This window comes from Schistocerca gregaria, chromosome 1, assembly GCF_023897955.1.
Source record: "Schistocerca gregaria isolate iqSchGreg1 chromosome 1, iqSchGreg1.2, whole genome shotgun sequence".
Taxonomy (NCBI): Eukaryota; Metazoa; Arthropoda; class Insecta; order Orthoptera; family Acrididae; genus Schistocerca; species Schistocerca gregaria.
In genome coordinates this window covers 196,469,961-196,482,041 of record NC_064920.1, presented here as the reverse complement: position 1 = coordinate 196,482,041, position 12,081 = coordinate 196,469,961, and the positions used below count along the sequence as shown (strand labels likewise).

Sequence of the window (12,081 nt, the reverse complement as noted above, 5' to 3'; positions counted from 1 at the left end):
TTACGTTCATGAAGTCGGGAAAGCATACTTTTCGTGTATGGAATAATCCAGAGAAAGCTTTTAGCGACATTGTTTTGCCTTTCCGTACCATCAGATGACAAGTAGACGTGCAAATAAGAGATCGTTCAGGGACGTTCCAAAGTTGTTGGCTAGTCAAAAATGGCTCAGTTTTAAAGAAGATGACGACTTGGTGCGACCGCTCGAAAGATATTGTTCATTGAAGCATTCAAAAATAGTTTGTGTTTGTGTGACGCCTTTCGCGTATGGGAGGAAGCATGGGGCGAGGAAGCATACAACAGGCTACAGGAACTTTACATTATGGTAATGCGTCTGTCAACATGATTTGGGAAGCGCTCAGAGACAGCACAACTTTTTATTAAAATAAGAGAGGAAGAATAGGGTCTAAAGTCATTTCAATGACGACGTCTTTACAGACGGAGTACAGTCTCGGATTGGTGAAGAAAGTCGACCGTGTTCTTTGCAAAGAAATCAACCGAACATTTTCCTTAATAAATTTAGGAAAGCCACGGAGAAACTAAATCTGTCTGGGGTCGATGCAGCTATGGGCCCTATTTAAACACCGTAATATTTCTTCTGAACTTCAAATGCTGTTTCTACGTTCGGCGTACCTCCTGTTACCAACATTAAGAAGAGAATCGCGACTGAGGGACGCAAACGAGCAATTCCCGCCCTAATCACTGGCACGCCATAGACGGATCTGTTCATCAAGTCACTTGACAAATGTGCTACCAGGAAGATGTCACTGGATTTTTTTAGGGGTGGGAGATGTACGGGGTAGGGTTGAAGAGACTAAAGGCCTTCAGGAAGAGCAAATTCAGTCCGCGGAACGATCGGATCTATCATGAGACTCATGTGCCTCCTATGAACTCCCATTCTGAACAGAGATAATGACCTGGATATCAACAATGCGGTTACATCATACTTGAGTGGTGGAACTTGCATCTTTAGTGATGAAAATGTCTCTGAAGGTACTCGCGGAGGATTGCGGTTAAATGTGTTTAGTGCCAAGTGTGGGTGCACTTAGATTGCATCGTGGCTGTGAGGGCCATTCACGTTTGCGATTTGTGTAAATAAATTTTGATTTGATGTTTATTTAAAATATTTAAATATGGAAGTGGCGGCCTACCATTCTGTAGTGGCTCATCAAGTTTTATTATGAGTTTTAAAAGATTATGGGAGGGCACAAATTTTTATCCCATTTTTATCTTATTTTATGAGGTTTTTGTGAATACTCGTTCCCGAATAGAAATAATAGTTTTTCCTCTTGTCAGTTAGTGAAATTGTTATAGCTGTTAATGATATCCGAAAAATTAAAACTTTTCCAAAAGAACGATTAAGTGAAAAATAAAAGAAGGTACCCTGTGTAAGAGACTTCACTAATATTTTCAGAATTATTGAGCATGATTTTTTAGTGGCTTTTAGTGAGTGACAATGATAGAAAAGCCGAGGGGCTTCCAACAACAATAACATTGTCCTCTGTAGAACATTTGTTATTACAGCTGTGTTATGGAAACGTAGATTCGCTGAAAGCACACGAGAACGAAGTAACAATCTCCACGAAGGTTAAGATTATCACTGTTGAGTTTCAGGAATAGCCAAACATCTTCGCTTTCAGCAGAGTTGCCACAAACAATTGAGGCCTTAGATTTAAGTTTCCAGCTATTCTTTTGTCTTAAATGTAATCTGCGAATGTTGTCAAGGAGCAAAGTTTTTCGAATGAGTAGGAGTTGTTCTGTGTCCGAAGTTAACGTAGAAACAGTGAGATGGAAAGGGCAAATTAACGGCATGTTTTGCTGTCTTCATCCTTTTTTTTTTTTTAGAATCCTTTGGTGTAGCAAAGAGACCACACAGCATTAGCCCGTCCTACGCTACGCGTGTAGGTATATATAAACACGTATGGAGGTCAAGGTAGGCATGGAGATAATACGAACCACTAACCCACAACAACAAGAAAATCTCTTCAGTGTATCTGTCTCTGACGTTAGTGATTCACTGCAATGCAATAATTTCTTAGTTAATCAGCGAATGGCAGGAGCACCCAGCACGACGACCTCTCTAGGAGTGATGCATAACCCACTACTGCGCAGGCGCGCAACACAGAAACTACGACGCCCCGGGAAGCACAATTCAGCCGCATGAACTGAGAGCTTTAATCGATCGCCTTCCATTGACAGCGTGTCTGGTCACACACAAAATTTTTTCTACGGCAGTATCTCAGAATTTGCCGATCGGGAACTGCGTCAGGAGCACCTATTGTATTCCTGACACAGGAAAATCCTATTTAGGCTACTGCTTTCACTCATTTCCGTATGCCTTAACAACTGCAATGAGATCGACGAACTTTACAAGAGTAGAAAATCAAATCCACGCCAAATTTTACAGAGCGATCTACACAAGATGTCTTCACTACAGAGTTACATAAAATGTTTGTGCCGCGTGCACACGTAGCGAGTCACGTTTTATGGCAGGAAAAAGCGTGACCATAATAGCGTGCCATAAAACAAACTCGTGTTTGCATCGAAAGGTTTTCAACAATAGAAGTCTCTATAAGTATGGCACAGGCGACGAACTGAATGGCATTTTTATGGGGGCGGATACTTGGCCATCTCTGGTAGTGAACGTTAGGAGCATGAGCGATAAATGACAAGAAGATATCACATCTTCTTGCACTGTCTGCTACTCGGAGTATTGTACAGCTACGTACTGCGGGCACGTAAGCTGCTTCAATATGGAAGCTCTCGTCATTGTCGGCTGTCTGTATGGCATTACTCCTGTTTTAAAAATGCCCTGCAAGGAATGGGGTACGTAGATGCAGTTTATTCCTTCGCTTTACCAGTCACAGAACTGGCGCCCATAACTGGCGCGCAACTGACTGACAGGAGATCACAATATAAAAAATAATAGTATGTTTTTCAAAAGTGAAATAAAACTTTCATACGAACGAACCATCATGAATGTAGCTTTTTTTGAAACAAAGGAAAAGAGTGACTTCTAATGCTTCACGTTGATGCCTTGGTGATAGCTATAACCACATCACAATAAAGTACGATGAAATTTTATATTACTTACGTATCTTTGGTTCAAATACGACGTAAGCTGAAAAAAGTTTTTTTGAAAGAGATTATGTTTACTCCAGTGACTATTAAACTTTTTATTTCCACTATTGCAATTTCGGCCTTAGGCCATTATCAAGTGCACATGTTTTGGCTTTGAGCCATGTCAACCTTATACACGCTGTCACATTTATATGTCGTGTATAAAGTTGATATGGCTTAAAGCCAAAACATCTGCACTAGAGAATTGGGCTAAAGCCGAAATTGCAGTAGTGGAAATAAAAAGTTTAATATTCACTGGCGTAAACACAATGTCTTTCAAACAATTTTACGTAACTGAATCCCAGTTATGAAAAGTTGATAAAAAATAATATATTCGATAACAAATTTTAAAACGTATGTCCAGTTTGATTCACTCTCATGTAAAATGGCCATACGATCGAAACTGTAATCATGTTGGTTGAAATTAAACAGTCAAAGACGAAAATACTGCTCTCCAAAAAATAGAGTCATCGCAATATTTCCAGAAGTCAAAACAAGAGACTGTCAGAAGAACCCAAAATATAATAAATGGAATAAATTTACAAAGGTATTTTCACGGGGTAACATGGTAAAAGCTGGCAACTCACAAGTTTAAATGGACCTCTTGAATGTGGAAAACGAAGCGAAAAGTATTCGAAAATTGTATGGTACGAATATTTTTCGGGGTATGCGTTTTCACCTCCATATTTCCATGCTGTACGCAACATGTACGGACTAGTGATACAAGCTTACACTCGTAATTAGTGACAGGAAGAAGAAATATGTACGAAGAGAATTTTTTGGTATAATTAAAGAAAGACGCGTGCAGCCAGGAGCTGTGCAACTATTGAAAAATGAAAGGAAAATACAGAGTTTACAGTATAATAGTTTCGGAGATCTTTATTCCGTTTCTGCCACCAACTTGATATCTATATATTGTGCAGGTCAAAATTGGAAATCCGTGTATGCTTACTCATACGCAAGAAGGAGTGAGTGCTACTGGAACTGTGTGGTGAAACTAAAGCAATCTTATGAAAATGAGTCAAACAGCTGCTGAAAGACAAAAGACTGTAACGAAATAGAGGAAGATCAGCAGAGGATCGACGGTATGTCCAGACAATAAATACACGTAACACATTGCATATAAATTGACGAAAAGATTCGTTACTATTCGTTTACACTTTTGGCTATAGCTCATTGGAAACGGAAACGACCGTAACATACGTAGGAATAAGTGACTGGAACGATTTAAAGTGGAATGACAACACCAAAGTAGCCATAAGAAGGCTGGGAATCAATAGAAGAACCGCGAGGAAATGTAACTCGTCCAGGAAAGAAGAGACTGGCCAGTCTTGAAGCCTTAGCAAACAGAATCATACTATTCAATGCCACACGGGATTTGTTTTTACGGGCGGAATTACTTGTACCTTAACAGTGACACCCAGCAATGTATACATGTTTACTGATGAATAGGTGGCCGATATACACTTCGTATATGGGTTCGCTAAATGCAATGGAACAGTGGTGCGACGTCGCCTTGCTGAACTATTCCCTCAGTACTTTTCCATTACTGTGTTTCTTGTGTTGTACGTTTGATAATTGGCTTTTACACTACTGTGAAGGTATTTGTGAGGGAACTAAGGTCACTGGGGCAACAAACTCTAGAAATTATAATTAAATTATTACTCCCTAATGAGACACCGGAGACAGGGGTTCCTTATACCAAAATAAAAAAAAAGCACTCCATCTTCAGATCACAAGTGGCCTATCGGTACAGTAGGGGCGTGTGGTCATCACACCGCTCTCCCGGTCGTTATCATTATGACAAAATACTTACAGTATATTGAGTATAGGACGACATGTGTAACAAGCGTACACGGTAAATAATATTGGGTGGATATAATTGTAAATTTTAAAAGAAGAATGTATTCTAGTCACGAAGGTTGGTAGATATAGCCAGCTACAAAGTTGTACGGCAGCTGTTGTTATTGCGTAAGCTGGAAATGGAGGTACGTTCCGCTCGGGATGGTCACCATTGCGGAACTCGGAAAGTGGTTAGCGCATCCGTCACTTTCTCACGGCCTCTGCGGCAAAAGAGAGGAACTAGCCGATCGTGATCGTTGGGAATCCGACGCGTGACCTCTGTTGCGGAGGATCAGTGCAACGCGGGTGAGCCTAGATGACAGGGGCCGGTTGCGTCACTTCTTACATACACGTCTCACCGCGCGCCGACGTGGCCATCGCAACAGATTAGTGGGCTGGCGCGAGCGACGTGTCCGCCTCTTTTGTATCTGACGAGTCATCACTTCCATCGCATTCATCTTATTTGTGAGCAGAAATGCTGACACCGGAAACGAAAACAAACCTTGCATCACGGCTCTGCAATGGGTGATACAAAGACCCTATTTATGAGTTCAACAGCTCACTCATTATGGAGCATGCCGACTCAGTTTTTCAAGTACGAAAATTGAAAGCTACAATACATAAAATGGATGTCAAACGCAATCGTTGCGGCCCAAGTGTCCGCTGATAGTGTGTTCGTAGCTTATGCTGCGATTTGTGTTAAGAAATGAGAAAATTTCTCTGCAAGATGTTTACAAAAAAGAATGTTGCGCACAAGGAACAAATCGAACGAACTTGCGCTGTTGTTTACAGATTGTTCACGAATTAGGTATTCGATGTTCCGAGCTTTCTCTCAATTAGTTTAGGCAAATGCGGTGATGATTCCTTTCACAATACCACGGACGACTAAATGTGTAGCGACAAATATGTAAATTTCCGAATATATGAATCATGTTTCTTGATCTTAACCAGTAACGCCCTTGTGAATGTGATCCACGGATGAATACAGCTACTATCACTATTCCTACTACCTAGGTGGCGAGGGTGTAAACATGTGCGCATACAGTACTGGTTGCGTAAATGGTATAAAACTATCTGTCAGTTCTGCAAAAAGATCAGCTTTGGACGAATCAGTGTATAGTAAATATATCATGAAAAATTCGAAATATTTTAATTACACTCACGTCATTAGTCATTAACGACCTAACGCAGAATTAGAGAACGCTGGAAATGCCGTGTTTGTCACGTATTATTTGGCACTGAACCAACCTAAATTCAAAGGTATCTTTATACTCGCTTTCTAATTTTTATTTACATATGTTACTTTCACGTCACATTGCAATGAAATTTTTTCAGAATAACGCTAAAAGTTTGTTAGAATAATACTAACAGGATTTCGAAATAAAGGAATGGAAGTCAGCAAGAAGCATTCTTCGTTAATGTTGATTTAAATAATCTTCTGATTGAAGACATCCTTGAAAAATATTTTCACAGCGCAAAATAAATACCAAACATACCATATGGATGCCTATCTCCAAACAGCTGTGTTTATTGCATTCCAACTTAATTGCAATCGATTTTCACGCCACAAAGCACTCTCTTGACACACAAAATACGGGAATCGACGTGTAGTACTTTCGAAAATGTGTAACCTGAACATGAAGCTGTTCTTCTAGCCAGCAACAAATGTGAAAACACTTTAACTAACTGGATCAACTAAATTTTTTCAGATGCATAATGTCATTTTGAAGTCAACGGTCGTGGCTTAGGAAATTTAGAGCAGCAGTGCAATATTTTCTACTAGTTGCTCCCTAAAAGCATTCTCCGGTTTGTCTCGCATAATTCTGACACACTGCGAATTCAATGTTCTTTTTAGAGTTTTGCGTCTCCTCAAAACAGCTGCTTTCTGTTATAACGACCTCGATGGTTTCACGAAAATAACATATTGCTGAGGTAGATTACTGGTAACTTTCTTCGTCAAAAGTGAATTGGTTGTGTCCCTAATTCAGGCTGCTAGTCCTAGCACGAAATGCGAATTAACAGGCAGTACAAATTAAAACTGTCGGGGAAAATACTAAATTTCCAATTTAAACACACTCGTGTCATCTATCGTTAACGTCTCTAGTGCAGAATCACAAAAAGGGGAAGAAAACGCCGTAGTTATTACATTTGATTTCGCACGGAAGCAGAATTCATTTAAGTGTGTCTCCTACTCACAACCTAATTTAAAGCTGGGTTGTTACTGTGACTTGACGCTACATTGGCATTTCACCAAATTAATACAAAACTGTTGCGATACGTACATCAATACGACTACGATATTCAGAAATTGTAACCTGCAAGATGTATTGTTTGTCAACTTTCACTTAAGGGCGTAACGAGTCTTCTGATTCAAGATATTTTTACATCAATAATTTTCAAGTCGACGATGTCTTATAGTACGTGATAATCTTGCCTAACTCTACGTTGTGGGACGTGGTTTAAGAGCCTGAATGAATATGCTGAAGAACGGAGTAAAGAAATATTTCCAACTGCTGCTTACTAGCAATACTTATTGACTTGTTTCGAATTGTGCTGTCCCACATTGCAGCCTATCGATGAACCACACCGAAGTGCTTTATTTCACAATTCCCCGTTCCTTTTAGTTCTTTTCATCTCATCGCAAAAGCATTTTTCTCTTACAGAGACCGTGATGTTGCTATAGAACAACATGTTACCGTAGTTAATGGTCAGTAACTTCATTCGCCAAAGGTCAAGAGGTTGCGCCTATTACCCAGTGTGCTTCTCCTAACCAGGAAATGCGACCAGGTGGCTGTGCTGCAGTAGCGTTTTAAAAGTCGAAGGTGAGTGCGAGTCTGCAGCCAGCCTCGACTGTGACCTTCCTGATTCGTTAACAGCCGTGTCGCACTGCGGTGCTTCTGCCGCCAGCTGACCTTGAGAATGCCAGGAAGCTCCGAGTACATTTCTGATCGAAGGTGCACCTACAGAGCAGCAGACGGTGTTTTTTCCCGAACAGCGCTGCATCTACGTCGCTAGAGCGATGTAGTACTGTCGCCTGCACCGTGAATGGGAATGTTCGGTACTTAAGGACTATTACCATATGTCAGCTACGTTTCTTCAAGTTGTTCGTAAAATGTGACTGCAGGATCTCAAACGAATGGTGTTATAACCAACTGCGGCGGAAGTGATGAAACATTATAGCCAGCGGCACTTATTAGTTGCTATAAATGAAGCACGTCTCGACATGTATACATCTCATGTAATTCTGTGAGACGGAACGTAAACGTGTTACAGCAGAAGTGATCTAAAGTCCGTAACATATGCAGTTATATTTTCTCTGTAGATTGTTCCCATACGTGAAGTATGCTTCTCAGGCTGCAGCGTATTGGAAATTTTCGTTCGCATTTGTATTATTTCCATATGTGGAATTTGCTTCTACAGATGTTCGTAATATGTGACAGCAGTTATTCAATCGAATACTATTTAAGTCGTTACGGGAAACTCATGAACATATCTAACTACTGACATTTAATAGTTTTTGTAGTTAAAGTAAGGCTCAACAGGTATACATTTTCTGTAATTCTATACAATGGAATTGAGAGATGAATGGTCGGAACATGGCTAGGTATTCGATTACTGTAGATTGTTGCCATATGTCTATTGCCACAGACGGTATCTTAAGTATCTCTATACACATGTAGTTTTAGTATCTTTACAGGAATGCTCTGGGATTAAACTGAAACGCATTTAGGAATAAGTGACCCAGTGGTCTTCAGCGCCTGTTTGGCGGGTATGGATGGTTGGAATGCATGAAGTTTGTTTCTACTGAAGTATACTCCACTATGGCATAGAACCGACGCTAATTCATGGAGAAGTGTCCTAAATGTCTGATTACCACACTTATTCCTTATGTAGATATACTGACATATGTAAAGTATCGATTCACAGGTATAAGTTTCGTATTATTGCAGTTACTGCACGGGCTACGATTAGGAAGCATTGCAGGGATAATGACCTACAGATATGGACATCATCACTTGTTTGTTCACATATGGATGGTGGCCGTTTGTTAAGTATGTCTCTACAAATGAAAATATCACGTGAATGCGAAAGTTGTATGGCATACAGCTGAAACTTTTTCTTAAGTAATTCGTATGTGTAATCAACAATCCTTATTCGTTCAGGCCCAGATTTTGGGCATTAGAGAAGTACGGTTGTGCAGACGTGCACGAATCCTGCAGAAAAATGTTCCGGAGGTCTTATCATCAGCACACACTGTAGCACACAATTTTCTCGTAGCTCAACCTAGTATATATATCATTTCTAAGTCTTGTAGCGCGAAGTATCTTAGGTAGTTCCGCCAAGTTATACGCAGCATGTTTTTCACGAAGAAATGTTGCCATAACGCACAGAGCTCTCCGCGTACGCTCGGAACGTAATTTGAATACGGTATCAGTTTCACACTAAAAATATCCCTTCGGCACACACGAGACACGCTGGACTAGCTGATTCGAGTACTCACCTCGTCTCGAACAGCCTTCCTCTTCGCCGCTCGCAGCGCTTCGAGAACTGCTCAAGCCGACGACGACGGTGAAGTATAAAAGTAGAAAAGTATAAAAAAAGGAAGATAAGCGCTTCCACGCGTTGGCGGCGGTCGACCTGCGACTGTAGCGGCGCGGCGCGCGACGCCCGCTTTTATCAACTAGCGGCGCGACGGTGGCGCCGCGGCGGCAGGCCGGCGAACTGGCGTCCTAGTATCGAGCCACGCGGGCGCGCGCCCGGCAGAGCGGCTTGCGGGGCAGCCGCGATCATTACGGCCGGGCCGCGCTGCTCCTAGCCGCGCCGGGCCAACTCCGAAAAGCGCTTCCGTGCCCTGCCTGCTGCAGTCGCGCGACAGCGAAAGTGGGCTGCGCCGACGCCTGCGTTCCCTGTCTATACGCACTCATTCACCCGCTAAGAGCAACTGCTTGAGAGACAACTTTTGGAGGCCCTAACATATGGTACAGAAACTTCCTGCAGATTAGAACTGTGTGCCGGACCGAGACTCGAACTCGGGACCTTTGCCTTTTGCGGGCAAGTGCTCTTCCAACTGAGCTACCCAAGTACGACTCACGCCCCGTCTTCACAGCTTTACTCCTGCCAGTACCTAGTCTCCTACCTTCCAAACTTTACAGAAGCTCACTTGCAGAACTAGCACTCGTTCTTTCAGGAGTGCTAGTTCTGCAAGTTTCGCAGGAGAGCTTCTGTAAAGTTTGGAAGGTAGGAGACGAGGTACTGGCAGGAGTAAAGCTGTGAAGACAGGGCGTGAGTCGTACTTGGGTAGCTCAGTTGGAAGAGTACTTGCCCGTGAGAGCCAAAAGTCCCAAGTTCGAGTCTCGGTCCGGCACACAGTTTTAATCTGCCAGGAAGTTTCATATCAGCGCACACTCCGCTGCAGAGTGAAAATCTCATTCTGGAAATATGGTACACAGTCATCACCTGGCGACGACATTCTCCTATGCCGACCAGTATATCAACTAAAACTGCAACGCCAAGACGCATACCTAATAACAAAATATTACGTATTCTGCCCACACAGTATACTATGGCTAAACTTTTAGGTATTTTGGGGGTACAAAGAGTGCGAAATGTAGTACGGAGCTGCCACTTTTGGCAACTACTCTGGTTCTAGGCTGCCATAGTCGAACTGAGCCTGCACGACAGATACAGGACTTCATCAATCGCTGTTATTGGTGAGTGATGGCATAACAGCCTCTTGGCAACCCACGATGTTTTCATTGGGTCACAGATCTGCAGAAAGTATTGACCGGGAGAATAGTCAACCACCCTCAGTATAAGATTAGGTCAGGAGAGTAGGGCAACATGTAGTCCTCCGGTGAGTTGTTGAAAGATAACGTCAGGGAGACCTCGTAGATAGGGCACAGCGACTGACCTTCAGACGCCAGAAACAAAGCTCCTGCTACCTTAATTACCGACTATGCCAATTAGAGGCGCTCTTGCTGTGTATCTACTGGTGCCACATACAGTCACGCCAGTTGCTAAGCCTGTATGATGATGAGTACAATCTGGCAACGTCCGTTCTCCAAACAGTTTACACATACGTACAGGGTAATTAAGCTGCAGCTACCTATGGGTTTTAGGCAACCTGAGGAAAGCGCGTTTGAAGGTCACTTTTGTGTTTTTCTTGAATAACTCGAAAACTATGTCTTCTCGTAAAAAAAGTACCCCAACATAAAACTGAACTACATTAAATTTCATACAGGAAAGTCATGTTCTTTCTTTCTGTACAGGCCAAAGAATATGAAAATATTGCACGTGGTATTTGAAGGCGTAGCGTGTTTCATAAAACCTCTAGGTAGTGCAAGCCGAATCGCCCTGTATGTTGCCTTCGTAATTCCGTACGCAGAATCGTGACTTGGACTTGTGTGAGATGACGATGTGGTTCCATTCCTCTGCCCAGCGTTGTTGTTGGACCTGTCTCCATGTGTGCCCCTCTGTCTATTGCAACGTCAAGGCAAGTCATATAATGGTAGTCAACCTAATTGTCCACAGTGCTCCATACGTCCTCTGTCAGTGCAGACAAACCCATTTCCTGAATCAAGTTACTTGATATGATTGTACAATCCTTCTTGACTGAGTAAACATGTCTGTCCTCTCGGGAGGAAGAAAGATTATGGTTTGACGTCCCATCGACATGGTGGCCATTAGAGATGGATCACAAGCTCGGACTGTTTCAAGGACAAGGAAGAAACCATCCCAGCAATTGCCCGAAGCGATTTTAGAGAAATTATGGAAAACCTAAATCCGGATGGCTGGACGCGGATTTGAGCCTGTCGTGCTCCCGAACGCAAGTACAGTGTTCTAACCACTCGTCAGTACGCTCTGTCTGTCCTCTCGGGTACTAATCGAGTGTCTGCTGGGTGTTTATGGGTGCATCTGATTGAATGGCCAAACAGGAATTTCGTCACAGCTCCTTCGACGAAGAACCTAGTACAGTTGTGCTTTTGAAATTTATGTCGTAATTCAGGGATGGTACATCAATATAGTAACAATCCTTTCTGCCAGTCTTAGTATACAGCTGATCCATGTTCGAAATAACTGTACTTAATTATTCATTATTCATGTAAGTCGAGATCTGGCTTGT

General features: G+C 42.2%; 1 protein-coding gene across 1 annotated transcript in view; it reads right to left on the bottom strand.

Annotated features, from left to right (window-relative positions):
- Positions 1 to 9,600, bottom strand: part of LOC126336536 (protein Tob1-like) — a 143,009-nt gene extending 133,409 nt beyond the window's left edge. The window contains exon 1 of the mRNA XM_050000354.1: positions 9,460 to 9,600. The gene's annotated coding sequence lies outside the window, so the exon portion shown is untranslated. The remainder of the gene's footprint in view (positions 1 to 9,459) is intronic.
- Between the last annotated feature and the right edge of the window lie 2,481 nt (positions 9,601 to 12,081).